Source organism: Lissotriton helveticus, chromosome 3_1, assembly GCF_964261635.1.
Source record: "Lissotriton helveticus chromosome 3_1, aLisHel1.1, whole genome shotgun sequence".
Taxonomy (NCBI): domain Eukaryota; kingdom Metazoa; phylum Chordata; class Amphibia; order Caudata; family Salamandridae; genus Lissotriton; species Lissotriton helveticus.
Genome location: NC_136061.1, coordinates 1,870,668,275 through 1,870,692,152, shown reverse-complemented (window position 1 = coordinate 1,870,692,152; position 23,878 = coordinate 1,870,668,275).

Sequence of the window (23,878 nt, the reverse complement as noted above, 5' to 3'; positions counted from 1 at the left end):
CCTGGCAGTTTGCCAGGTGAAATGGTTCAGAGTGCTCCATGCTGAACAACTTTCCCTTTGTGTTGCAAGAGCACTGTCACGCTAGAGCTCCTCTTCTTATTGGCCAGAGTCGGGCCCATCCTTGCACCGTCATGCTTTGATTGTTGTGTTTGCCACTAGCCTGTTGTGTTGTTAAGGCTGCTCCTTAACGGCCCACTCTGGATGGACATTCCCCACGTGCGTCACCAGGGTAAGTTAACTGCTTCATAAGATCTCCACAGGTTCAATAATGAGAAATCAGGCTGACAGAGAATGAGGGCCCACAGCTTCACCAGCTGGCAACAGTGGATCGTGTGAGGTCACACTGCACCCCCCTGGCCGAACGTGTTGGTGCATTCCATCGGCCTTCGGCGCGCTTGGAAACAGTCACTCAAATCACATTCTGTTTGGTGTAGGTAGGGATTCTCATGGTATTCACGCCAGGCCCCATGTGCAAGATGGTGTCCACCATCACAGCACCACAGTTGTCCTACGTGCCAGTGCATAGGAATAGAACTCATGCTCTCCCTCACCAGTGAAAGGACCAAGTTCAACAATGATTATTCACTTAGAATAAGATAAAATATCGGCCCTCCTGTTCCCTTTTCTGCCGTGCACATCACCATTCCTACGCTGTTATTTCAAAGTTTAAAATTCTCCTCTGGCTATAAGGGATTTGGGCACAGGTATCTTTTACCTTATCACTATTGTACAGTGGCATCACACGCTTTTGCCCTCAAGATCTCCCTTTGTAAAAAAAACAAGATAACAAGGCAACGTTCTTCTCTTGGATACTGGAGTTTTGCAAATTGCACCTGGGCGTTAGCAGTTAAGGGCATATCTTTCGAAACTGATTTTAAAAAATGAAGACAAAACAAAGCTTTCACAGACTTCCCCATAACCTTGGCCGTAGGGTGGACTAGCAGCACAAGGCCGCTGAGGAATATAAAATGACTAATGCTGCTGAAATAAACATGATAAATTCCGTGTTAAGCTGTGAAGAAGGTTATATTGTGTATGTTTTTATTTACATAAGCATCAAGCTTTCAAAGCACGGCTCATACATGCTTGGAGGAGCACAACACGTGTGCGCTGTTCTTAAATGATACCTTCCATTTGGCTGGGAGCCATAGATTTGCCGGGCTCCGGTACATCCGCTACTTCTCGAAGAGCAACAGCTGTTGCTCCCTGCGTTTCTCGCCTTGTTTGCAACAGTACAGTTCACTCTGCTCCAACACGGGCTATCTGCAGCTTGGCCGAGCCCAGTATGACCCCACTGCTTCTGCAGCGGCCCTGGCAGCCTACACTGTATAACCGATGTTCCCTACTGAACAGGGCCAAGTCCTAAACTAGCATTTGCAATGCAATAGGTCTCGCACTTACACGAGTTTGAGGTATTGGCATTGTAAATTACAATGACCTTTATTTATGTTTTAAAAACGAAAACAAAAATAAAAGGCATTGTAATTTCAATGCCAATAGCTCAAACTCGCGTAAATGCGAGACCTATTGCATTACAAATGCTCGTTTACTCTGTGACCTGGCAGTGTCACTTTGCGTTTCTTGTGGGCACGGCCGGCTTCCTTCGGAAATCCAGTTCAGCCCTCTCCTTCCCAGCGCTATGGTACCGACAGATCTGGTTATTTATATGAGACTTATTTATCATCAAATGTTCCCGGATTTACGCGCTCCTAGCGAATGCAACAATCATGTAATTGTATTTGTTTAAGAGCGAATTAAAGGATCTGCAATACGGATAAAACTTCCTTACTGAGAGGCACTGTGTAAAGGGGGAGGGGCTCCCAAGCCACAGTTATTTCACCGTGAAGTTCAGATGGACCCGGCGGGGCTGGGCAGGCTTGCCTTTCATGCCACCGGCCATTTGCCCGGGGAGCTGGAGCCAGAGGTCGGTGTGGAAAGTCTGGGATGCAGCTGGTACCTCTGTTTCTGTCCTCAGGTCTCAGATACATGGGCAGGGCCATGCTTCACACGTAAATGTAAAAAAACACAGACACGAAGGTCCGTTGTGTGAGGCAACAGATACATGCAAGGCTTTAAGTGCGATGCAAAAATTAGCATAGTGTGCCGCCTGACTGGTATTTTGCTGTTTCTGTCAGTGCATCCAGATATATGATACAACAAGTAACATCATACCTCCAACAAGTCAGGACTATTGGCTTTGTCAATGGTTGTTAGTTGCATAAGATAAATAAGCAGCTACTGTGGCTTGTATATAATATTGAAAATGGCTTCCACATAAAGCCCCGGTGACACCACGACAATGTTGCCGCTCCTGAGTTCCGAAAAGATAAGAGAAATCCAGTGAGAAAATGACTCTCTTTAAAGGATTTCCCTTCCCCTACAACGCTCGAAAAAAAACGGACCACCTGTGCCAGAGCACAAAGCAGAGCCCAATAGAGACCCTTTTTGAGGCCTCCTTAAAAAAACTGCCGATGCTCGAGTCAGACCTGGTGAGACTCGGCCCACAGTTAGGGTGACCAACTGGCATAGGTGCAAATTCAGGTCAAAGGGACAAAATTCAGGACAAAAATTCAGGACAAAAGGTCAAAATTCAGGACAAAACTTCGGGACAAAAGGTAAGTTTAAAGACACCTCAGAGGTGGTCGCGCAATAGTATATAAGGAAGTAAATAGACAACCACCTAAGTACAAGTCAAAATAAGTTTATATTAGGTTGAGACAATCGTGCACGTCACGGTTTTTCAGTATGGCCGTAGCTTGCTACCTTAGACGATTCAAAATTTGCATCTCGCTCTAGCAGGTACATTAGCCACTAGACAATGGTGAACCACACCTGAATATAAGTGAGGCCGCTTTTATTGTTGATTGAAAACTACTGGATATACAAGGAGCTTTGCAGTGCCAGCCCCCAGTAACAAAACCGCCCCCCCAATCCCCCCTTCCAGCCTCCCAGTGAAACAACTGATGCCCGGTCCAGCCAGTCCGGCCTTGCTGCCACCCTACATTAGTGCCCCTCATCTTCACTTAGACCGTCTCTCATGTGCATTTAATTTCTTTTATAGTGTTACTCATCCCAAGTATGTAGGGCAGGGTGTCGGAGTACGTTACATCGCACACACATTTTATAGAGACAATGACTCATAATAATGTGAAAAGTCAATGCATAGGATATGTTACTTAAGATAATGGGTGCTACAAGGTATAATCATTCTTTCATCCACCATTCAGTCTTTCACTATTCATTCTGTCCTTCCATCTGTGTGCCCATCTATATCCAAACATATTCAACCATTTGCAAACCTATCCACCATATATCCTTCCACCCATCCTTTCACTCATCCATCCCTTCATCCACCCTTTCACTCATCCATCATTCATCTATCCACCCTTTCACCCCATCCACCCATACAGTCATCCATCCACTCTTCCACCCATCCATCTATTCACTCACCCATCCAGCCATTTACCCTTTCACCCATCCAGCCATCCATTCACTTACTCATCCATACACTCATTCACTCACCCATCTACCCTTCCACCCATACATCCATCTATTTACCTTTTCTCTCATCTATACTTCCACTCATTCACTTATCCATCCTTTCTTTCATTATCTATCCATTCACCCTTTCTGTCATCCTTTCAGTAATCCATCCGGCCATTCACACATTCCTTTACTTATTTACTTTCCTTTTCATATTATGAGCTGACCCTTTGTCTGCAGAGCCGCAGACAGAAGAGGCCCATCAAAAACGTCACTTCCCTGTAGTTCCTAAAGTAAGAGGTGGGGGAGGGTTCACTATGCCCCTGCACATAGGCAACCTGAAAACGTAGAAATCATGAGTCATGCATGATGCACAGTGCCATGAAGTGAGGTGACTGCGACATGGTGTTGTTTCCACATCTTTAAGTGGTGTAAAAAAACGTGGGGGTCTCTTCAAAGTGTGTGTTCGATGTAATTAAGGGCGTAGTTTAAAACACCTAGGCAAAAAATTTGCGCTTAGCATAGTGTTCCGCCCGCCTGGTATTATGTTGTTTCTGTCATTGCATCCAGATGTATAATACAGCAAGTATCATTACACCAACAAGAAGCCAGGACTATTGGCTTTGTCAATGAGTGTTAGTTGCTTAAAATAAAAAAGCAGTAACCAGGGCTTTGCTGAATATAATATTGAAAATACTTCAGTTCTAAAATGATGGGACAGTAAAAGAACGATAACCTGTTCTTTTTAACTTGTTTTCAGGCTTCTTTAAATAAACTTTTTTTTTCACGCTGCAGCATGGGCGTTTTACCTTTTTTCTAACAGAATGCCCTGCTGTACAGAGTACACTGAGATAGGAGGAGGCCGCCACATGCTTTAACACCCCCAGACTGCCCCATTGACATTCTGTATGTGGCAATAAGCCAGTATACAGAATGACAATGGGCAGGTGGGGCTGCTCTTGTGCCCCAGGAGGAGCGCGAGGCGCCCCCATCAAGGAGGGGGGAGGGCGTGAGGCCTCTCACAGGGGAGCAGTGCTGCCACCTGTGATGGCCAAAATTATGGACAAAAGGCGTCCGTAAAAGGGATCCTCACTGACAACGGACATGAGGTCCCAATTACGGTCGGTCTGTGAAATTTACGGACGGTTGGTCACCCTAGGCCCACTTAAAGCCCTGGATACATGTTTGCACCGTACTCGAATAATTGTTGTGTTCATTCATTACTTATAGTAGCCTCGTTCAATGCATGTTCACAGGGGCCTGTAATTGACACGCGCATCTGTGCACAGGTGTGTTGCAGAGTACACGGCGTGGTACACAGTTTGTCATTTGAATAAGTCCCACTGGGCAGAAGGCTGCAGCTGAACGGGAGTGCTTTGGAATTCAGTCCTCTGCACTCTGGATTTCTTTTGACACCTGATCCATGGACAGATTTACTTTAGGAAAGGGAGGTTAGGTCTACCATTCTACACAAAAGAGGGGTGAGGGCTTGTAACTCTACTACCCAATGCCCCCATGTAAATTCAGATGTATACACAAAAGGGGTGTAGAGTACACAAAATCAAAGCCACGAGACAAATGCAGGAAAATCCATAAATTGGAAAAAACTGCCCTCACTCACATACCGGAGTATGTGACATGCTTCATCATTGGGCCTGCTTACAATACGCCCTGGTGTAGCCACACTCAGGGCGGATCATAAGGGAGGGGAAAAATATTAAATTCCACACAACGTTACAAGTAACCAAAAGACACAAACAACACGTAACATGTAATGTGATGAAACCAGTGCCAATCACCATGTAATTGAAATAAGTAGTGCGACAATGGTGCAGTAAATAGGAAATGTTAAAACTGATTAGGGGTGCCAACTGAAAGAATTGCTTTATTAGACATTACTTGGTACCCTTATCAGGATTAAAAAAAGAAAGAATAGGATGGGAAATGTCTTGCTAGAGACTGAAAGATCCCTCAAGACTTCCCTCCAAACACTGCTGTGGTCAACATGTTTCGACCGATTTAATCGTGCCAAAATTGGTCACCCGGTCTTCGTCAGGACTGTCGCCTATTATTTCACTAGTAGCCCTACCGTAATCCGGTTTCGTGGGCCCCCCAGATATGAGCCGGTCAATCTAGATCCATGCCCTTCTTGTTGCGTGTTAAGGCTTGTCCCAAAGTGCGGGAACACATGTACTAAGGGGAAAAAAGGAAAATATCGTGGTGTGATATTAGCCCACAAAGGCCCTCTCCTTCCTTCCCCCCATTTTTTTCTGTCTGCCATCTCATTCTGTGCCATGGTTTCTGTATAACATATTCCTTCTACTTGAATTGTGACCCAGGGCTATCGGCAAAATTCTACTCGATGGCCCGTGTCAGTATCTTAGTCTACTATATATTGCTAGTATACGTAACATTAGAACTGACTTTATAACATCACTACCAATGTAAACATCTCCCCGTGATCTCCCACTGGGAACTCTGATCTGCAACCCTTAGAAGATAAACCATGATGAAATAAAATAGAGTAAAGTTGTTTGTTACATTACTCACCGAGTCCATTTAATTTATGAACTCGAACTGGTGTCCGGCGGGAGGGTCCCCCGAGAACACAATCTATATGCACATCATTAAAAGGGGAAAAGAAAGGAAGAGAAAAAAAAGCTTGTTACTTTAACATCTCCCTCGCCCCCGTGTAGGATTAATTGGTAGCTCGAGTATCGATCACGTTATTTGCCCAGTCTCTCCAAAGGAGTACAACCTCCTCATACTCTTTGACCCCCATAAGAGTAGATCACCCACTCCTTACCGTTCCGTGGGAGGCGTCCTTCCTCTAGCCCCGCTATCCGTAACACCGTGCAGTTAAGGTGTGTGATTTCAGTACGGATTAAAAGGCAACGGAAGGCGTTTCCCGGGTTCTACGTGCCGCGTCCCACGTGATGCAACGTGGAGGTGCGTCGCCCAATGATTTCCGCTGCACATTCCCGCAGTATATCCTGGGAAGTGTAGTCAGATCTTGGCCCCGACATCGGCGAATGTATGTTGGTATTCGTTTTCATGACAGTTTCATAGAATGGTGTTCTTTATCCCGAAGTTAGGGGACGGAAACAATAAACGTCCTATTTACATCAAGAAAGGGGAATTAATAAGTGAAAATCTCGGTCTGTCTTGCGATGGTAACGGGGTTCACAATACTGGACCATACCCACTTCTCTTGTTATATTTGTAGTTAGTCAAAGCACGCTTTATTCGATTTTAAAAAAACCCATAAAAAGCACGTACAGTACATATACATTAAAATCACATCTCATGATTAATACAAAAACAGGGCAAACCCAGAATTAACTAAGCTACATCGTGTCTAACACTATTAAAAGATACCTTATTTACAATAAAATGTTCAGTGGGGCTCGTTTTTTTCTAAAACGAAAAGCTTCGGCTAGGAAACTGGCGACACTAAAAGTAATGTAAATATTGCCCAACATCTGGAGGTAAATTAAAGCAGGTCTAACTAGAATGAAACCCGCCTCCCTCAGCACAGGTAACAGATGTTTTTTCCTACAGCAGTATAATACCCACAAAACATCGTAAAATGCATGGTATCTTGCTCAGAGAAATTATCACAGTCACAAGGGGGGGCATCTTTCAAAATGGTTCCATGATGGGTAGCAACCTAAGGAAAATTGAATCAGATTAAACCTGAATCTCGTTAACAAAAATCTATGAAGGGGTCTTGTAACAAAATTCAGGTATGGTTCCAGGGTTGGGGTAGTGGTTAACATAGAGTGAGCTCTTATAGATGGTTTCATTAATTCCCTCCCCTCTCTATTAAGGCGGACCCTGTCTGAAAAATGGACTTTAATCCACTTTACGTCCTCTCTCTTAATGTTACGAGGAGATAGAAAAAGTTCCAATCTACCTAAGGCTGAAAATGTGTTTTTTAAAAACTTCAACCAAGGTATTTTCATGGCGTGGTCCAAAGACATGACGTCCTCCAGAATAAGATGGTTCAAAGTTAATTCTGGATTCAGCCATGCCCTTGCCCAAAGTAAAAGAGGTGCCAGATCCAGCTTGTCTGTAATATAACCTAGACCTACTTCCTCGTGAATGGAGAACGTAGGGGTCGATTTTGGGACTGAGAGCAATAGTCTAATTTACCTATTTTCTACCCTTTGGATTTTATCTGGGGTGACATAACCCCACAGGGAGGCCCCATAGGTGGCAATGGGAATACACTTGGTGTTATAAACCTTCAAAAGTGCTTCCATTGACCTGGCCCCCAGCCTTTTGGTGAAACCCAACAGGGCGGTTGTTGAACGAGCCAAGTCTAAACTCTTCGCCTTTAACTGTGGGGCCCAAGACCCCCTTTCATCGAAAAGGACCCCCAGATAGGGGAAGACCGGAACCCTGGAAACCTCCTCACCCTTGCATATGAAAGTTTTGGATCTTAACTTTCCTCTCTGCTTGCCCACTATCATGGAATGGGATTTTTTCGCATTTACCTTTAGATCAAGTTTTTCCATGAAGGAGCCAAAACAATCCAATAGTATCTGTAAACCGATGCCCGTACGAGCAATCAGTACCGCATCATCTGCGTATAGGAGGGCCGGAATCGGCTGACCTCCCACACGCGGCACATCTGCCCCCCCCTCCACCAGGTGTTTTTCTAGCCCATTTATATAAATGGTAAAAAGGAGGGGGGCCAGATTACACCCTTGGCGGACCCCTTTTTCTGACCTAAAAGTACCCGTACATCTCCCCTCATTTGTGACCCTTACTTTGGCAAATAACTCCTGGTGTAAGGAGGCTATAAAAGCAACCAGTGAGGAGTCTATCCCCAACTCAAGAAGGATTGACCACAGTTTGGACCTGTTTACCAAATCGAAGGCCGAGGAGAGGTCCATAAAGGCCAAATAAAGGGACCCCCCCCCCCCGGCCACCACATATTTGGCAATTAAAAGGTGCAAATTCAAACATTGGTCCAGGGTGCCTCGTTTCTCTCTGAACCCATATTGTATGTTTGAGAGCCCTCCACAAGCCTCCAAATTTTCACTAAGTTTGGCCAATAAAACTCTGCCCAAGATCTTTATGGCCGAATCAAGGAGGGAAATGGGTCTATAACACCCCGGATCCTCCCGTTTTCCTTTTTTAAAAATTGGCACTATGATGGAGATTGCCGAAGTATTGGGAAACACCTTATCATTTGCTGCCCTAAAGACTTTAGTTAATACCTGGGACCAGGTTTTCGGAGAATATCTATATAGGTCCGCAGGTACGCCGTCAGCCCCCGGGGCCTTGTTTTTTTAGGTCTCCAGGATAGCCTTTAATACTTCCTCCTCTAAAAAGACTATCGGGGTGGAGACCCACACTATCAATTGGCGGAACTGGGCTATACCATTCTTATCACCGTAGACGTCTTTAAAGTGATCGACACAGTCAGTGGCTACATTTTGTTCTCCTGCGAAAAAAGGGTGATTAATAATCTCCCAAAATTTCTTACTATCACGCAGGACATCAACAGAGAGAAGTCTGTCCCACGCTTCACTTTTAATTTCATCTTTTCTCCCCTTTAAGGTCATTTTGTATTCCCTCCTCAAACTGGCAATAAGCAGCCTATCCCTTGGTATTGCTTTTAATGCATGCATTAAACGGGTATGTATTGGTGAACAATCAACATCAAACCACTTTAATGTACTAGGAAGTCTCTTAGTGGGCGTGACTGTCAGGTCCGTTATTTGAACACACATGGATTCAAAAGCCCGAACAATTGTACTATTGGAGGCCTCTTGATCTAAACATAGCTCTATGTCTCCCTCAATTTTAGGCAATAAAATTGCCATAAAATCATCTGGGATCACCTTACCCCACTTGAGCCTTCTACCTTGATCGGAGGGCACAGGTACCGCCTGCACCTGTAGGCGGCCCAGGCCCTCACGTTTAAGGTCCCCCCAACTCATCTCCAATACCACAGGGTTATGATCACTGTAGGGTGACTGGGTTGTTCTGTAGGTTAGTACCTTTAATTGTAGCACCGGGGTGGTAAATATATAGTCAATTATAGACCCTTGTGGTTTTCCTTTATAGGTGGGAACTCTTTCCCTCCCATCTGTATTTATGGATTCATAAAGATTAAAACTAGCCAATAGAACATCCAAGGCCTCACCAGTTTTTGTGTGTTCAAAATGTGGTGTAAACACCCCTGGAGGCCCTAATTGTTCACCCAAGTGACAGGGAAGATTGCACAAATGAGTATTAAAATCACCTAACACGATAAGCTCAAATGCAGTGTGCTTGTTAAGACTGAAATTGTATAAAAATGTCTCTAGGTGTGCAATGTGATCAGTGTCCATTGCCCTCTCCCAGGAGTTATAAAAATTAATTAATAAAATGGAATGGATCGAGGAAACAGTCCATTCCACAATCAAAAGATTAGGTGAACCTGAGTCTAACTGCTTAAAAGACCCCACAAGATTAAGGGAAAAAAGAAAAATGAAACCCCCCTTAGCTCTTCCCGCTTGGCTGGATGTCGCAGGAACAAAGAAAGTAGCAAAGCCATCCAGCCAGACATCTACTGAGGTTTCCCAGGATTCTTGAAAAGCTATGACATCAAAGGAAGTAATAAAATTGATCCATAACGGGTCATCCCTTTTAGCTCTTAGGCCAGCTATGTTCCAACTAAGGAATTTACATGGGGCTGTGTCCTCCTCCTGCATAGGCCCGGTAATGGGGGCAATTGGGGAACTAAAACGAGTACTGGGGGCTCGCCTCAAGTCGGACCTAATAATGGAGGACCCCGACCGTCATTCACAGTCATCTAGGCCAGAGAATGCTTCAAATCTATTCGATGTTTCAAAAGGGGTGAAAGGCAACAGATGATTCATTCCCCCAGTACTTTGCAATTGGTCCATACCTCTGTAATTATTCCTATTCTCCCTATGTGGTACAATATTCCATCCAAATAAATTTTTTGACATTTTGGGATTTGGATCCTGCCACATATATTGATTGTTAGACATTCCGGAGGGTTATTCAAAGGGCCAAAAGGTACCCCAACAGATGTTATGACAGGCACCTGCGATCTAGGATAGAAGTAGGTTAGATCACAGGGAACAATAAGTGAACCAGTGATCCTTGGCATCCAATTAAGGATGTGTGTCACTGCCCCTGGATCTCTGAAATTTATAATTATTAAATCCCCCTCTATATCCTTCACTCTGCTCCCCAGCCAGGGGAGTCGCCTTACGTGAACAATCTCATTGTTAATAGAACATGGGAGCGGTCTATGCTGGCCGAGCCAATGTATGGTTTTATTTTTTAATTGGCTGAAACCTTCCCTCTTATTGTCTGCCAACCTGGGGACCCCCGTGAGTACAACCACATAGGGGACCGCCTCTGGTGGTAGTTCGACTTGGCGGCCCCTCTGGTTTCCTACTCCAACTGGGTGTGCTCTCCCCCCTACCTCCTGCTTATTTCCAGCAACCACTGTGCTAACCCCTTTATGAGTGTCCTTCTTACTAATTTGGGTAGGCTGATGAACTGCCTTAGATGAATTTGCCCCTTGCTGTGAGCAACTCGCAAGGTTGCTTAATGGATTTAGAGCCTTTTGTGTAAGAACTGAGGAGGTATGGACTACAGCTATGGGGATAAAGCTGGCTTTGCAGGTACTTCCAACTGACCTGCTTTGATAGTAATAGCCATTTCTATAGCCCCCAATCGGTCCTCTAACCTCTTCAACCTCTCTAGTATGGGAGATGTAAATGCCCTTAGTAGATGTTCAATATTTTCGAGGGAGAGTGTTGACAAATTATCATTAGGGGGAGAAATACTACTAGGTGTTAAATTAGGTCCGACTGCAGTCAATATAGGCATATTTAGGGAGGATGGCATTTCATGTGGGGCAACCTGGTCCAAATCAGGAGGTAGAATTACATTTTTTGTGGGAGCGGGGATGGCAGTAACCGTTCTACCCTTTCCAAAATCAGTGTGACTGATTTTGGCTCTTTGCTGAACCCCTCCCTTCCTCTGTCTCTTATTTGGTGGTGGTCCAACAATTTTAGCAACCCCCTGCTTTCCGACTTTCTTTTTCCCAAGTGGTACTCGTGAATTTTCAGGTACGTTTTCAATTACAGTGGTGATATCACTAGTACCCACAACACTACTTTCTTCCGTACTAATAGTAACAAACAATGAAGGGGTCATATCTCGCAGGAGCAAGGGATATCCCTGCAACGATAGCGAGTCCTCATTTACTTGTAACAGATCCGCTCCCAGTTGACTGTTCTCAGGTGATACAACCCTGGAGGATCTATTTTTAATAGATTCAATGGAGCGTCGGCGCTCTGCCCTTCGTTCCGCCAGATCACAGTCCCTGTCTGTATCCCCAACCGGCTTTCTGAAATACTTGTCCAATGTCCCTTTGTTGTTACCCCCCGAGTCAGGTGACGAACTTTTTCCATGCATGGCAGCCATAGGGTTTATGGTCATCAATGTGTAAAAGTCAATTTTAAATGTAAGCAAACCCGCTAAAGTAGATGCAATGTGAGCACGCAGCAGGAGTAGTGTAAATCAGGCATAAACAAGTAACAGGCTTACTTGTGAAAAACAATGATTGAACAGGGACGATGAAGGTTAGAGGACTGGCCCAGCCCGGCCTCCTTTGGCCCCCGAACGGCCACAAAACGGCCCCGCCCTTGTCCCGGGCTGCTCCCGCGCGCTCCCGCGCAGCGGTGACTCGTAAGTGCTATTAAGGGGCGGTGGGCGTGGCCAGCAGGGAGAGCGGACCAGGTGTGGAAAATGGTCAGAGCAGGGGCTCCTGGGAAACGGAGTCCCTCCTGCTCGCTCGCAGCCCTGCCGCCGGTGTTCCAATGCCCCTCACGCTCCGCTCCAGCAACAAACAGACTCCCTCCTCAAACTGCGAAGCGGGACCCGCGGCGAGCAGTAACTGGTCCAAAGGGTTAGGAGTAAGAATAAGCGGTTGGCAGCCTGCTCCCACACACAGCAGCAACGGTAATAGAGTCCCACGATATTCAGGAAAACAAGGGTTTTCTCCTCTCAGGGGGCGGGGGCGTGGCCAGCAGGGAGAGCGGACCAGGTGTGGAAAATGGTCAGAGCAGGGGCTCCTGGGAAACGGAGTCCCTCCTGCTCGCTCGCAGCGCTGCCGCCGGTGTTCCAATGCCCCTCACGCTCCGCTCCAGCAACAAACAGACTCCCTCCTCAAACTGCGAAGCGGGTCCGGCGAGCAGTAACTGGTCCAAAGGGTTAGGAGTAAGAATAAGCGGTTGGCAGCCTGCTCCCACACACAGCAGCAACGGAAATAGAGTCCCGTTTACATTACCAGCATGACTTAAGGGAGGAGGCAGTAGATGGCGTAATTAAGGGAGAGTTGCCATCTATAAAAGACAATGAAACAAATATATTTCCTCTATAGTAATACGTTGAGGATAGATAGAACCACATATTCTATAGTATGAAAACACTCCCAACTCAATAGGTGTAGCAGGAAACCCACTTACAAATGTCTGAAACAAATCATATATCGGATGTTATCCTTTAGTTCTATCAATTTGAAACAAAAAGTGCCTAATGAGCTGTTAGGTGAGTATGTATGGGTTTATTGTCTCGCCGGAGCCTGCCATGGTATATCATCGTTTAATCCAACTACATGGCTCTTCAACCGGTAGACCCATCTTTGTTCAAATTGTAGCAGGAATCTCTGTTCATCCCTTTGATTCCTAGCTGCTGGTACTTTCTCTATAACAGTCCACATGAGATCCTCAACACTATGGCCCTGTTCCAAAAAATGTGCGGTAAGTTTGGTGTTTGATTTCCCGCATCTTATTGTGCTGCAATGTTCTGTTATTCTCACCCGTACTCTTCGGCCCGTCATTCCCACATACATTTTTCTACAGGGGCACGTGAGCAAATAGATTACCCCCTGAGAGTTGCAATTCGTATGCGACCTCTGTTCCCATGGTGTTTGAAGTCCCAGATCCAAAGAATGTGTATTCTTTGTGAGGTGACATATACTGCATGATCCACATCGTGTGTGGCCTGTGTATGAAGGTAAGCCTGTCACTGTAGTCGTCGTTCCTAATGGCCTTAAGTTCTTGGGTCGCGTGTGTATTAACAGGTCTTTTAAATTGTTACTCCGTCTGAATGAGAAGAGAGGCGTCTCTATATTCATCCCTCCTGAATTCAAGACCTTCCAATTTTTTAATACAAGGCGTTTCACCTGCTGTGAAGCCGTATTGAATGTAGATACTAAGACAGGTTTTTTGGTTAGTGGTCTAATGGTCTTAGAGAGTAATGCGTCCCGATTGGTATTAAAGGCTCTTTTTCTGGCTTTCTTTATAACCTTATTAGGATACCCTCGTTGCTGTAGTTTTCGTGTTAAATTATCGCATTCCATCGAAAAATCTGCTCTGTCCGAGCAGTTCCGACGTAGTCGGAAAAACTGGCCAACTGGCAAGTTCTCCCGTAGTGAGCGGGGATGAAAACTCTCAAACGCTAATAAAGCGTTCTTATCGGTAGGCTTGTGGAATACCTTGGTTTTAAGGCCCCCCCACCACATGGCTCTATGACTTGATCTAGAAATGGTAAATTCTCCTTTGTCTACCCCCATGGTTAGATGTAGGAGTACTGTTAGTGTTAGAGTCAGCACTGGGGTAGCAGCAGTGTTCGTGCTAGCCAGGGTAATGATGTTCGGGGTACTGCGCTAGGGTTCAGGGCGTCCATACTGTCACCCAGTGAACAGAAACACAAATCACTCTGCCCACGGCTGCGTCACTAGCAGGGTCGGATTGGGATTGAAAATCGGCCTGGGCACAGAAAAAACAAGCATTTACAATGCAATGGTCTCGGCATTATTAAAGGTAGAGCTATTGGCATTGCTCATGACATTTTTTTTTAATTTATTTAATTTTTTTAAATCATAAATAAATGGCATTGTCATTTACATTGCCAATAGCTTAATCGTTAAATAAATGGCTTTGTCATTTACAATGCCAATAGGGGCGGGTTCAAACGCCCTAAGAAACATTAATAGATTATTACTCCTATTTCCTATGCCTAGTTTCTTCTTTTCCTCATTTGTACAAATGGAGCTCGAGATTCCCACCCCCTCTGCCCCCCCCCACACACACTCACACACCCCACAAACGAGGCTCATCTTTCACTCTCCTCCTTATGCATTGATGCTATTAGGACTTATTTCTCGAGTGTGCACTGGGTCGGCACATTAGTAATGTTTGTCATGTTATTCACAAAACATTGAAATAAAGTGGGAGAAAAAAGAAACGTGCTCGTGTAACCTGAGAGCCGGTTAACTAACTAAGAGAGCTGGTGTGCACGAAACAAACAGAGAAAGAAGGAAAGAGAGAGAAGAAAGTAAGTAGGGTGAGAAAGCAGGACAAAGACTGAGGAAAGCCACAGAGAAAAGGAAGAGCGGAGGGAATTGGGGAAGCTAGCAGAGTAATGCAGGAGATGGGAAGGGGAAAAGAAGACAAAAGGAGGAAGCGGAAGTTACAGCAGGACCGGTTTATATTTGTTGCATCACACGTACAAAAGCAGACGCTCACTCTGTATGTCGGTCTAATTCGGCCACATGAGTGAGTCATACACAATTATAGGGCGCCCTGTCACCCCCAGGCTCCCCCCGTACCTACGGATATGCTCCGAAGTGAAGGACAGACACAGAAAGTGAAGGATAGACACAGTTACCGAAGCCAGGTTTTGGTTTTTACTGAGGTGATGCACGGCAAAGAGAATACAGGGCTACGAATCTCATTCATGTAGAACGGTTCCCTATGAAAGTCATACAGAGCACTTCAAGAGAAACTGGGAGTCGTGCTGTGAATACACACTGCGGGACTCGCTGGGGGGGGGGGAACAATACCACGAACCATGAGCAAGCCGTAACCCAAGTCTCTCGGGACACAAGGGAGGGACAGGTGTTCGGACAGTACTTTCATCTCTTATGTTAAATAGCTCAGGTACAGAAAGGCATTCTGCAGAAGAGAAAACTGAGGGCACTGCATAGGAGCCCTGAGGCGAGAGGGAGCTGAGCCAGAAGTGGAGGAGGTAGGCAGGGGGCAATGTATGTTGGCAGAGCGCCGGATACCAGCTGCTACCCGCACTCCAGTCTAGCGCCCCCCCCTCCCCGACGCTGAGATCCTGTGCAGGCGGGCGCAATTGAAACCACAGTGATGTTAAGCAACGCTCTTCCTCCTGAGGTAACAAGAGATGAATGTGTAGGTAAACGCACTGTTCAAAAGAGGTGTTTGTACAAGTGGGAATGTATACTGAATCAATTGCGGCACATGGGTACACACTAACCCCACTTTCAAATATTGTTTGGACTCTCGTGCTCCTCTGAAGCAGCTCAGAAAACGAGGTTAGCTCCTAAACCGATGTATCCATATTTATAATCATGCACTGGGAGGCGTCGATAATTCTGGCCGTTTTTCACAAAATAAAGGAACCAGGTCCGCGACCAACACGACTGAAGGTGGCTGTAGTAACTTCTTTCTTAAGAATAAGACGAAGTCTTCAAGTAGCTTGAGTATTTATTCCAAGTTGAAGTTCAGATGAAATAAAGTGCATCAGCTCCAGTAAAGGTACATCAAGAATGACATAAGATCTACCAGTTACTGTTGCCCTGCACCCAGACATTCCAATTACATATATTACATTCCAATTAAAGGAACATGCTATCACTACACATCTCCCTTCTTTATAGAAAAATTAAAAGGAACATAAGAAACATAACAAAAATTATAACTTAATATCATTAATAAACTATAAGGATTTCTTTATACTCTGGACCCAACCATTATACGTTAAAATTAATTTAGTAAATTTCGCATCTTCCAAAGTGAACAGAACAGAACATTTGAGAACAGAACATGTGAAGTCACTCCTAACCATCCCCCTTTTCTAAAATGTAAGAGAGTAAAAAAAAAACCAAATCATCAACAAATATGTCATTAACATTTGATCATTAATATTAAACCTCAATGTTCTGAACACAATTAACTTGAACATCACTATCATCAGACTCAGAAACAGATGATTCATCATCATATTGAATATAAGTAATTTTTTTCTTTGAAAACTTCTTATTTTTTCGGTTGCAAACTCTTGAGAAATGACCCACCAATCCGCACTCTATACATTTAGCATGTTTAGCAGGGCATCTCTCAAAAGTAGCGGCATGTGAATAACTTCCACACCTAAAACACACCACATCACTAAATTTCTTTCTTTCACTACTCTCACTAAATTTCTTCTTCTCACTACTTTCCCACTCCTTCCTATCACGAAAATCACAATTTCCTCCCTCCCACTTATCTTTATACCTTGTTTTCTTCTCAACTACTTTGGCCACTAATTCCTTCTCCACCTTGTTATCTTGCGACATAGTGACTTTTGCACATCGGTCAGACAGTTCTGCCTTCTTAACCAAAGCCACTATATCTTTAAGACATTTGTCTCCTTCTACCCACAATTTGTCCTGTAATACCTTATTCTTAGTATACATCACTACCTGGTCACGTATAAAGTCATCATGTAATTGAGCAAACTCACACTTCCTTGCCAACTTTTTCAAAGCCGAAACAAGTTCTTCTACCGTCTCATTTTTCTCTTGCTTCCTGTGGAAGAATGCATGTCTAGTCACAGCAATTGATACTGAGGGAGAGAAATGATCATCTAAATCCATCAAGGCACATTCAAAAACATTAGAATTACCTTCCACTCTTTTATGTGTGTGCATATCTTGAAAAATACGCAAACCTTCCGGGCCTAGTGAATATAACAACATTCTCTTCTTCCTTTCCGGCGAGAATGTACCATTTACGTCTTCTAAATTCGCTATATAGTTAAAAAAATATGCCTTCCAATCCAACCAAGCAATCATCGGTTCTCCAGGAATAGCTAGAAATTCTTTGGGGGAATTGATTTGTAAATTTGAAGTCAGACGTACGCCTGACGGACCTTCGTCCCCAGTACCTGAATTCCTGGCTTCCAAAGACATACTCAAATTAAACACTCAACTAACCAGCAATTATAACCACTTCGTGAATGAACGTCAGTAAATAAACTAAAACTTTAAGAACTTTCTAAACTTCATGAAACCTCTGCTGCATGTATACCCTCTCCCTCTCCATGTAATACTTCATGAGCTTCGTGAAATTTCTTTTGCTAGTATGTCTCTTGTATAATTAAAGAAAATGAAAATGCGGTCACACAATTGAGCAGTTGGTATCCCTTAGTTATTCTGTTAATAATGCCAAGTTAATAAAATTATAATGATAAACACATTTCCTTGGACATTAACTTTCCGCATATCAGTACATTAGATAACATAGTAAATTGAATGCTGTGCGCACCAGCGGTGAGCATTTTCTCGCTTTAATGTCGTGTGTAACAGTGCGAAGTTCCTCATCAAGAATTAGTGCTTCTGTTATCACTGAAGAAATTTGCCCAAATAATGCTTGAAATGGGCTTTATTTCGTGAAATACGATCCTCGTGAAATGCTGCTAAGGAAATGTGAAATAGTCTTGTTAAGATGGCTGCTGCCGTCAAAAATGCTCAATGTTCGACGTGCGTGTTGATGTCACCAGTCACTTGTGAAGATGTTGCTACGGAGCTCCGATACAACCCTTCTAAAGATGGCCACTGCTGCTATTTATATTGGCATCTCCCGTTGGATTGGATCTTGAGGGTGTAGTTTCAACGGACTTGTTAAACATACAAAATTTGTCTCAAAATAATGTTAGTAATTGTATAAAGAGGAAGGCTTAATGTTTCTTTTGCTCCCCCTTTTTTTTTTGAAGAAGTGAAAAAATAGACTTCAAGAATAAACGCTGCATGCACTTTACTAGCTTCAAGAAAAGATAATTCTCATGAACTGAAAGATTCAATTTGATTGAGTAATAATTAAAAATAAATACCACACGCAGCTCGGAGGAAACGCTCTTGTTGTCCGTGGTCGCGTTGTCCTAGCAACCACAAGATGGCAGTGAAGAGCGTGGTGACGCTAGCATGTTATAGCAATGAACGTGGAAACGCGCTGATGTAACAGAAGCCTGCGTGCGTAGAGTCCATTTGTGCCTGAGAATGCTGCGTCGCTGTTACGTGTGAAGAACGAGATAGAGAACGAGGCAGTAATGGTGAGCGTTGAATGCTTTTTAAAAGATGCGCTGCGCTAACCACAAAGTTGCACGTTGGAATCAGCAAAGTACTGAACAGTTTTTGAAAACAATGCGGTTTTGTTGAAAACAATGAGGTTTTGAGCGCAATACGCGGTGATTGTTTTCTCTCCGCTTTCTTGACAGTCACAATCAGTTGCACACGCAAGGTAATCCTTTTCAGAATAGGAATTAAATCATGGAAAACGTTGGAGCCACAGAGTTGTAATTACACACAACGAGTTAGAAGATAGGGAAACGCTTCACACATATTTTTCTTTTGAATTACTCACAATTATTGTTGAAGAAAAACGATGAAAAGCGATGAAAAGTCAAGCGAATTTTTTTTTTAAAGAGAACTCGTTGAATTTGAAATTACAAGTGCCCATCTCGTCGCCAATTCTGTAGTAACTTCTTTCTTAAGAATAAGACGAAGTCTTCAAGTAGCTTGAGTATTTATTCCAAGTTGAAGTTCAGATGAAATAAAGTGCATCAGCTCCAGTAAAGGTACATCAAGAATGACATAAGATCTACCAGTTACTGTTGCCCTGCACCCAGACATTCCAATTACATATATAACATTCCAATTAAAGGAACATGCTATCACTACAGTGGCCCAGCAGAGGAGACAGCCCAGGAAGGCAAGCAGAATTCCTGCTGGTGTGAGGCCAGGCGGAGCAGGAACTCCTGAGCGACGGCGAGCAAGTAGTGAGCCCAGCTGATCCGTCCGACAGCCTGTGGAGTACCTGGAGAGCCGGTCAGCACCGGAACCACGACCAGCACACTGAGAGCGACGCGGTGCACTGGGGTGATGGTGCGAGTCCCCACTGCTGTTTGGGGTGGGTTTGCGGGCGTGTAGAAGGAGAGCTTCCTGCCCCGCAGGGTTAAAGGGGGGAGAAGCCCTTCTCTCTCGCGTGTGCCTCCAGCTGCTACAGAGTAAGAACCGGGACCCAGACTCACCTCAAGGTTGATTCACTGCTCCAGCCCGGCCCTCTTGGGACAAAGGGAGGTACTGCAGGGTGTATCTTTAAGTATTCCGGCAGCCTCCTTCACCGATGCAGAGGGTCAAAAGCGGGCTTATCTGCTGTCCGTGTGTGCTCTGCAGGGGGGGTGGGGGCACTTTTCAGGGGTCAGGGGCAAGGGGCGATGCCCATGCTTGCTTTAAACACTGGCAACACAATAAGAGGAATATTTAAAAAAAATCCGAATGCCGGGGATGGCAGCCAACTGCATGGGACGGGGGAAGAGAGGCAGGACGGGGCGGAAGAGACCAATCGTAGACGGCAAAGGAGAGGAAAGAGAGGGCGAGGAAGATAGACAGAGGAGGAGAGGAAGGAGAGAAGGATGAGTTGTAGGAAGAATTCTAGAGGACCGGAAGAATAGGAAGGGAGAAGAAGACAGGAAAGCAATGGCTCAAGACCAAGACGACCCTCACCGGCAGACGATAAAAAACAAAATGACGGCCGCAAAGCTCCGCAAATTTCGGATTCGGGGCGTGTTTGGCCGTCCCCAAAAGGGGTGGGGCTTAAAAGTGGAAAGAGCAGAACCAACACGCCCCCGAATCCAAAAGAGACGGGGCTTGTTTCGAGTGACGCCTCCCTCCTCCAATGGCTGGCCTCCGTTTAGGAAGCCGGCCAATGGAGGACAGAGGCGGGTTCAAGCCTCGTTTACTCTACACACTGAACAACAATAATTCTCCGACTTCCGGCTGGCAAGCCAGCCGTCGGTCCGAGACCTAAAAACGGCCCACATTTGCATAATGCCTTTCCTCAAATTACTGCTTCAGTGTAATTGCATTAAAAAGAAGGAGGGGGCTTAAAAAAATGCACGCATTCGTTTACACTAGTGAAACGCACCTGAAAACAAGTGAAGCCACTTCTACTGAGGCCCCCTGCCCCGCTCAGTATGTGCATACATTAATGGGCCGGCCAGCGAAACAAAGGGAGTGATACCTCTGCCTGTTGCTAAACCGGGGGTGGGGGACCGGTGGTGTTGGTGGCGGGGGGGGCTAACGGGACAGTGGTAATGAGCACCCATCTGCCTGTAGAAAGGCCACTCAGCCACCCACTGGGCCGCTGGCTATATTCCAAAAATAGAGACACCGCCCAAATCGGCACCAGACTGCTCAAAAAAGCAGCCCACAGCAGGAAGTCAGACACCGGCCCCTCGGGCATTGCCCGAATGCCCGCGTTACCAATCCGAGGCTGGTCACTAGCAATCACCAGCGATAGGCGCCCTAGAATATGGCTTCCTCTGATGACGTCATGTGGGATTTTGAGACCTATTGTTACATCATTTTTTTTGTACCGAAAAAGTGCTGGGTTGGGGTGTGAGTTGAGTCAATTGGCGATTTGGGGCTAGATGTAGGAAGCCTAATACCAGTCGGTACCAGCCGAAATTACAGAATTTTGGCCGTTACCGACTGGTATTAGGCTTTTCAGATGTAGGCGGCCACATTTCAGGATTCAGTAATTTACCGAATCGGTAATTTAAGAAATCGGTTAATTACTGAATTATTAAAATACCGATTCGGTAAATTACCGAATCTGTAATGTTATGTTATGTTATGTTAAAAGTTGATTTGTAGAGCGCACAGCTACTCGATTGAGTGTCCCGGCGCGGAAGCAGGATGAAGGCTCAACCCGAAAAGGGAGCTACGCACTGAGGTCTACCGCTGAAACAGCCACGTTTTTAGAGATTTCCTGAACCCCAGGAGATCCTGAGTTAACCTTAAGTCGATAGGTAGATTGTTCCACAATTTGGCTGCTAGCACCTGGAAAGAGTGACCCCCGATACGTGCCCGAAAGTATCTGGGGGACCGAGCCAGTTGCAGTGCTGCTGATCTGAGGGCACGGTGAGGGTGATAAAATGTAACTCTTTTTGTGATGTACCCAGCACCTAAATCGTGGAGGGCCTTAAAAGCCAGGACCATGGCTTTAAAATGAATCCTCTTGCGGACAGGGAGCCAATGAAGAGACTTCAACTGTGCAGCCATACGGGATCTAGGACCCAGCATGAGTATGGCTCTGGCTGCGGCGTTCTGGGTCGCCTGTAGTCTAGTCAGCAGATACTCAGGCAGACCCTGATAGAGTATATTCACGTAATCCAGCCTGGAGATTATCAATGCATGGACCACTGTTTTTCTGTGGGTGGTAGATAAGAGGGGCAGAAACTGTTTCAGCATCTTAAGCAGGCCAAAACATGACCCAGTCACAGATTGGATCTGTGCCTGCATGGGAAGATTTTCATCGAGCTTCACCCCCAGATTTTTCACTGTCTTTACAGGAGACGTGGGAGGGGACATATCAGCGGGCCACCAACTGAGCCAGAGGTTGCTGGGGCGGTGCCCGAAGAAGATAATATCCGATTTACCAGGGTTGCATTTAAGCTGGTTGTGCTGGAGCCAGGAGAATACCTTTGTAAGGCAGTTGTTAATTGTGTCGAACTTGAAGTCCATGTCTTTGCTGCTGGTAAGGAGCAGCTGCGTATCGTCGGCATACGATACGATTTTTGTGCCATGGTTTTCAGCCACAGTTGCAAGGAGTGTCATGTAGAGATTAAAGAGGATGGGACTCAGAATAGAACCCTGGGGCACACCCACCTCAAGGGGTGGGACCGGGGCCGCAAAAGATGGGGCCCATACTGTTTGCTGGCGGTCCTTTAAAAAGGAGGTGAACCAGTTGAGTACCGTACTCCCAAACCCGCACTCCCGGAGTCGCTGCAGGAGGCAATCGTGGGGGATGGTATCAAATGCCGCTGATAAGTCCAGGAGTATCAGATTGGCTTTGCCACCTCTGTCCACGTCCTCTTTTATAGCTTCAGATACTTCCAGGAGAGCCGTCTCTGTACTGAAGTTGGCCCTGAACCCTGACTGACTCTGGTGGAGTAAGGAGTTGGTTTCAATAAACTCTGTGGTGACCTTGTTCACCACTTTTTCCATGTAGGGAGCACTCAAGTGAGTGCTTCTTACATTTAAGGATTAGTTATTTACAATCAACTATTAGTTGGTAGTAAATAACGAATTCCTTTTAAAAAGCAATTTTTTGTTTTTTATTCATAGCCATGTGGCAGACATACATGCCCTTGGGGCATGTATGTGTGCCACATGTGCACCCATGCACTATTCAGGGGTGCAACAGGGTGTCAATGTGACACCCTGCCACCCTTGAAAGGGTTCCCCCTATTACCGATTTGGTATTTACCGAATCAGTATTTAGATTCGGTATTTACCGAATCGGTTTTTACCGAATCGGTATTTCCCATTCATTCCTATGGGCCTCCAGGCCCATAGGAATGAATGGGAATTACTGAATCGGTATTTACCGATTCGGTAAATACAGAATCGGTAAATACCAATTCTTAATTACCAAATCTTACAGATTCGGTAATTTTTACCGAAAAATTATCTACATCCCATTTACCTATTCTTAAATACCGAATCAGTAAAATTCGGTATTTAAGAATAGATAAATTGAGATTACCTACATCTGGCTCTTGGTGTTTAAAATACTTAATTTGAGGCAGTGGTTTCCGGTGCTCGGCACCAGCACTTAATTGGGAGCACCAGCGCTTATGACAGTCTGCCACATGATGGGCTGTTTGTCTGATTTAGAGTGAGCACAACAACAGCTTGTTTACTAATTCAATGTACGTAAAAAATTACTATTACCTGCCGCCTATGCTAATCTTATAGTTTTGGGGGCCTGGAATAGTCTGAAATGTCACACTTGTCGGAGTGTTATGGTTGAACCTTGTTTAGTACTGTCAGAGGGCAGTATAGGCTGCAGTGAAATTCTGATGAGGGCCTGGCCTTTATGTTGAATTAGTCGAAGCCTGACACTTCAGCTCCCACAAACTGTTCTCCTTGCCTCTTTCTTTCACGACTGAAAAAAGTAAAAAACTCAGGGACGCCAAAATATGTCCCTGTTGGTAATGAAGTCTGACGATTCATGGGACAGGGAGTCAGCTGAAATGAGGTGAGCGCACAAGTGTAGTGGGGTCACTGCTCCGGGTTGGCGGGCTACTGCTGGAAATGTCGCTACTCACTGAGGGCTTCCGGACAGTGGGTGTTCACTGCCGCCGCCAAGAGGCTGCTCACTGCGGCCGCCTGTGGCTGTTCACTGGGGTCTGCCTGCCTAAGGCTGCTCACTGCGGCCAGCCAGAGGCTGTACACTGCAGCCTGCCAGGAGGCTGCTCAGTTTGGCACACC